The 5,938-nt window shown below is 41.8% G+C and overlaps 1 pseudogene; it reads left to right on the forward strand.

The window, feature by feature from the left end:
* The first annotated feature begins 3,299 nt into the window (after window positions 1-3,299).
* Window positions 3,300-5,170, forward strand: LOC102837923 (annotated as a pseudogene).
* Window positions 5,171-5,938: the final 768 nt, after the last annotated feature.

Genomic DNA, 5,938 nt, shown 5'->3' on the forward strand with positions numbered 1-5,938 from the left:
GCTCCGATCCTTCCCCCTCTTGGTCTCACCCAAGATGGCAGCTCATGAAGCAGCCAAGCGTCCCGGACTAGAAAGCAATAGATTTCTTGCTTCTGCCACAAATTCCCCCAACTGTAAGCCTTCCAAGCTTCTAAATATTCCTTTATATGTGGTTCAGAGTTCTGGGACCATCCTCTGAGCCTGCTTGTTCAGGTATTCTGTATTTTTGTTGGTGGAGCTTTTTACTACACGTCCACCTGATCCACCATCTTGTGTGTTCCCATCATCATATATATTTTTAAGTTTTTATTGTAAATTGCATGATAGTTTACATGGGAGAACATCAGCTTTACATTCATCCTATCGTATTTCGTTTCATTGAAATGGTTACAATCCCCTCCATGCATCATCATTTTATAGCATTTGTTTCCCATCCTTCTGCTTTTTTGGGCTATGGATTTTTTGGGGGGTTTTTTTGGATTTGCCATATTTGAGCGAAAATTTTGCTAAGTATATAATTCTTGGTTGGCATTTTTTTTTTTTCTTTCAGAGTTTTATATAAGTCATCCAATTGTCTTCTTCCCTGCATGATTTCTGTTGAGAAATCAGAGCTTAATATTATTCATTCTCCTCTGTAGGTAAATTTTAATTTTTCTCAGAATTCTTTCTTTAGTTTTGGTTTTGGAAATTTTGATTATAATATGTCTTGGTGATTTTCTTTTGGGGTATATCCTGTTTGGTGTTTGTTCAGCTTCTTGAATGCATATCTTCTAGTCTTTCATGATACTAAGGACATTTTCTTCCAACAACTCTTCAACAATTCTCTTTGCTTTTTTTTTTTTTCTTTTCTTTTCTTTTCTTTTTGGTCACTTATTGTTCTGGAATTCTGATCATATGGAAGTTATTCTGATTGCTTCTCTAGCAGGTTGGTATTGAGAGATTTGTCTTCAAGCTCAGTAATTCAGCCTTCGGTTGATTCAGTTATATTCCTTTCCCCTTTCAATGTATTATCTATTTATTAAATCTTAGTATTAATCTTTTTGATTCCTATTTGCTGTTTTTGTATTGTTCTTTATTTTTCATGTATTTTTGTCAGTTGTTTCTTGTTTTCCTGAATTCTTCTAATGTTTTGTCTGTGTTTTCCTGGATTTCACCTGAAGCTTTCTAGATCATTCTTTCAATCCATTTAGGTTCCTAAATGTCACTTTTTAGAATTCCTTATCAGATCATTCCAATACCATTTCTCCTGCAAAAGGTTTTCTGGCTCTGTATTTTGGTCACTTATTTGAGCCATTCTGTCTTGTTTCTTCATGTGAATTGAAATCATCTGTTGTCTCTGAGGCATTTGTATTTATATTTAAATAGTGTCATATTTATTTTTAATTTTTGACTGTATGTTGGTGTGTTCTTTTAATTTATGACTGTATGTTGGTGTGTTCTTAGGCACTCACCAACTGACTCCTGATGGGTGTGATAGAGAATGGAAGTACATGCACAGGTCTCTGTTCCCTGTTCATGTAGCACAGTTCATGGCTTTTTGATTGCTGTTGGCTGCTGTCTATCATTGATCAGGTGGTACAGGAGCAGGTAGTGCCCTAGTTCAGTTGGTGAGGTTCACAATGTTCTGGTGTGACTGGGATGTATGGGCACAGTTGCTGTCTCCCAACTAAAACAACAAATCAAAAGAAAGAAACAGCAGCAAACAATAGAAAAGAAAGAAACTGATAAAGAAACACAAGCCACAGTAAAATAATAATAGTAATAATAACATAAAAGAAAAACTGTAAAGGAAAATAAAAACAAGAGATGAGAAAATATAAAGAAAGAAAAAACACAGTAAATGAAACTAAGGGTAAAAGAAAAAGAAAACAGAATACTAAAGGGAAAAATCAAGAAAAGGAACAAACAGAAAGAAGAAGGGAAGGGGGAAAAGGTAAAGAGAAACAGTAAAAAAAAAAAAAACAAATACAGGAAGCATGGAAAGAAAGGAGAAAAACAAGGGAAGGGAGAGAAATGTTTTAAAGAAAAAAGGAGAAAACTTGGGTGGGGACAAGAACCAGAGAAGAGAAAATGTTAGGGGTTAGGGCACTTGGTATGGGTCAGTATTCTCTGTCAGTCAAGGGGTTCACAGGGTAAGGGGAGACAGACACCCTGTCCTATAGCATTCCTGCTGGTCTAGGTATTGACTGTGGTCAGGGCACCTGATCTAGAAATAGTTCATGCTGGGTCATGAGGTGGATGAGGTCAAGTTTCTTGTTCCTGGAATGAATGATTTGGGGATTGAGGGCAACTGGGGACAAGGCAGCTGGTCTTGGAGTGAGTTCCTGGTCTCCCAGGCGTGGCCATGGATCCAGCACTGCCTGTTTTGCTGGTTTGATGAGGTGACGTTCATGCAGCCCCAGGCTTGGGGGTGGTACACCTGGCACTAGATACATAATGATGTGGCTCCAACTTCAAGCAGAACAGAAGTTGTGCATGAAGCAGTGCCACCCTCTGCTGGGTGAGTTACGGTGGGAACTGGTCATGTTTCTAGTCACCAGAACGATGTGTGAAAAAAGGAAGAATCACACCTTTCTTATTAGCTGTCAGTTGTCACGTTACTGTCTGGATTGAATGCTGCTTGCAAAAGTTCAAGATGACCTTACCACATCAGGCCAGCTGACAGTTCACCAGTTTGAGACACTTTTGTCAATTTTATTCAGCCTCTTCTAATCGATAGTCAATGCACCTTTGTATCCTTTCCTCTGAAACTCAGGATTCCAAGATTATCATCCATATGTGTTTAATTTGGTCTCTTATGTCATTGTTGTAGAGGGTCTGTGTAGTGTATCTGCCTAGTCCAAGATCTTGCCAGAAATCATAATGGAATTTTTTCATGAGCTATTTGAAGCCCCCAGTGTGGCAATGTAGGATAAGCACTGGACTGCACACCATAAGATCAATGGTCTAGGCCTACCAACTGCTCCTAGAAAATCCTATATAGGGTCCCTCTGAGTCTGAAATGACTTGATGACACTTAGTAAAAACAGTATAAAATATGTAGTATCTGACAAGAAAACAACCCAGCCCACTGTCATTCAGTCGGTTCTGACTCATAGGGACCCTGTATAGGGGTTTTGAGACTGTAAATCTTTACAGGAGGAGAAAGTCTCAACTTTCTCTCACAATATGAATGGTGGGTTTGAGCTGCCAACATTGCTGTAAGCACCCCAGTGCTTCTGCTACAGTGCCACCAGAGCTTCTTAAAACATAATGTTGTAGGCGCACGGTCATGGCCCTTCAGTCCTGATGGTCACGAGGCTGCAGAGAAACGGGCCACAATGACCCAGGCTGAGAAAGGGGACACGGAAAACGGAAAAGAAAAGGGTGGAGAGAAGAAGAAGGAGCAGTGCGGTGTGAAGTGTCCCATTGTGCCCGCACTGGTACCAGAGTCACTGCAAGAGCAAATCCAGAGCAACTTCATCGTCATCATTCATCCAGGGTCAACAACTCTGAGGATCAGTCAAGCGACAGACACACTGCCTGCCAGTATTCCTCACATCATTGCACGGAGACACAAACAACAAGGGCAGCCCTTATACAAGGACAGCTGGCTACTACGGGAGGGATTAAATAAACCTGAAAGTACTGAACAAAGACAAAATGGCCTTAAAATGGTGGATCAAGCCATATGGTCTAAAAAGATGTCCAATGGTACAAGACAGATTCCTGTGACCCCTGAACAGGTGCGCTCCTACAACAAGCAGATGCAACCTGTAATTTTAGATCACTGTTCTGGAAATAAGTGGACATGCACATCTCATCACCCAGAGTATTTGGTAGGAGAAGAGGCCTTGTATGTTAATCTGTTGGATTGTTACAATATTCACTGGCTCATTAGAAGAGGTCAGTTAAATATTCACCCCGGACCTGGGGGCTCCCTAACGGCTGTTCTGGCAGATATTGAAGTAATGTGGTCTCATGCAATACAAAAATACTTGGAAATCCCACTAAAAGATTTAAAGTATTATAGATGTATCTTGTTAATTCCTGATATCTATAATAAGCAGCATGTGAAAGAATTAGTGAATATGATCCTAATGAAGATGGTTTTTTCAGGTATTGTGGTCAACCAAGAGTCTGTGTGTGCCACCTTTGGAAGTGGCTTAAGCAGCACATGTATTGTAGATGTTGGGGACCAGAAGACAAGCATATGCTGTTTAGAAGATGGGGTGTCTCATCGCAACACTCGGCTCTGTCTGGCTTATGGGGGATCTGATGTGTCTAGGTGTTTCTACTGGCTCATGCAGCAAGCTGGATTCCCATACAGAAAATGCCAACTAACAAAATGGATTGCCTTCTTCTGCAGCACCTCAAATAAACGTTTTGTCATTTAGATCAGGATATATCTGGGCTTCAGGACCATGAATTTCAGATACGACATCCTGATTCCCCAGCCCTGCTTTACCAGTTCCGATTAGGAAATGAGAAACTTCAGGCTCCAATGGCTTTGTTCTACCCAGCAACATTTGGAATTGTGGGACAGAAAATGACAACTTTGCAGCACAGGTCCCAGGGTGATCCCGAGGACCCTCATGATGAACATTACCTACTGGCTACTCAGAGCAAGCAGGAACAGTCTGCAAAAGCTACTGCTGACCAAAAGTCTGCATCCAAGCCCATTGGATTTGAAGGAGATCTTCGTGGCCAGCCCTCTGATCTTCCGGAAAGACTTCATTCCCAGGAGGTGGATTTGGGATCCTCCCAGAGAGACTGTCTGATGGCCGGCAATGATTCCGAGGAGGCTCTCACTGCACTGATGTCCAGAAAGACTGCCATCTCGCTGTTTGAAGGGAAAGCCCTGGGACTAGATAAAGCGATCCTTCATAGCATACACTGCTGTTCATCTGATGATACCAAAAAGAAGATGTACAGTTCCATCCTGGTGGTGGGAGGTGGCTTGATGTTTCATAAAGCTCAAGAATTCCTGAAGCATAGAATACTCAACAAAATGCCACCTTCATTCAGGAGAATTATTAAAAATGTAGATGTGATTACAAGACGTAAGGACATGGATCCCCGGCTGATTGCATGGAAAGGAGGGGCAGTATTAGCTTGTTTAGACAAGACACAGGAACTGTGGATTTATCAGCGAGAATGGCAGCGGTTCGGTGTCCGCATGTTACAAGAACGAGCTGCCTTTGTGTGGTGAAATGGAGAAAGTTATTTGAAGACAAAAACCCTCATGCCTTCATGCTGTAAAAGGCTGACAGAATATGCGTATTTTAACATCATTAGCCTCAGTGGAAAAGAAATTAATTCCAACCTTATTTTGAGAATAAGACATTGGTTTGAAATTTTAACCTGCTTTTGTACTCAGGACAATTAAGAATAAATCCAAATTTACTCTTCACTTAAAAAAAAAACAAAACATAATGTTGTAGGTGAGTCTGAAGACTTCCAGTACGGGAGGACAGCCAGAAAAGGTAGGGACTTGCTCTGGCGGAAAAAACGAGTGGGATCTCACAAAGGAAACATTCATAGACCAGTCCCACGGCTTTAGGACTATCATAATCTCTACTGGGCTCACATTTTTGAGAAATCGTGCTAATAAGGATAAAGAAAGGCGTGTATTTTGGGACTCTTTCCTGCGGGGACTGCAGGTCGCTCCCACGACAGCAGAGTTTAGAAGGCGGGGCCAGGGCTGGCCCGTTTGGTAAGTGGCGTCTCCCAGAAGGGCCAGAGGTGATATATAACTTCCTCCCACCCCAACTCTTCCCGCCCTGGTTTGAGACCCCAATAAAAATAGGCCGGGTGCAGCTCACCCATGCACAGAGAGTGTGAAGAATTCTGGAGAATGTAAGAAAGGCTGCGACAGCTTCTTGAGGTCACCCATCATCCCCCATCTGTTGCTTCAGCTAAGACCCCTGCCCCCACTCCTAGCTAGAAGTGGGATCTCACAAAGGAGGCGTTAATATAC

The sequence above is a fragment of the Chrysochloris asiatica genome, unplaced genomic scaffold (genome assembly GCF_000296735.1).
Source record: "Chrysochloris asiatica unplaced genomic scaffold, ChrAsi1.0 scaffold00282, whole genome shotgun sequence".
In the NCBI taxonomy this organism is placed as follows: domain Eukaryota; kingdom Metazoa; phylum Chordata; class Mammalia; order Afrosoricida; family Chrysochloridae; genus Chrysochloris; species Chrysochloris asiatica.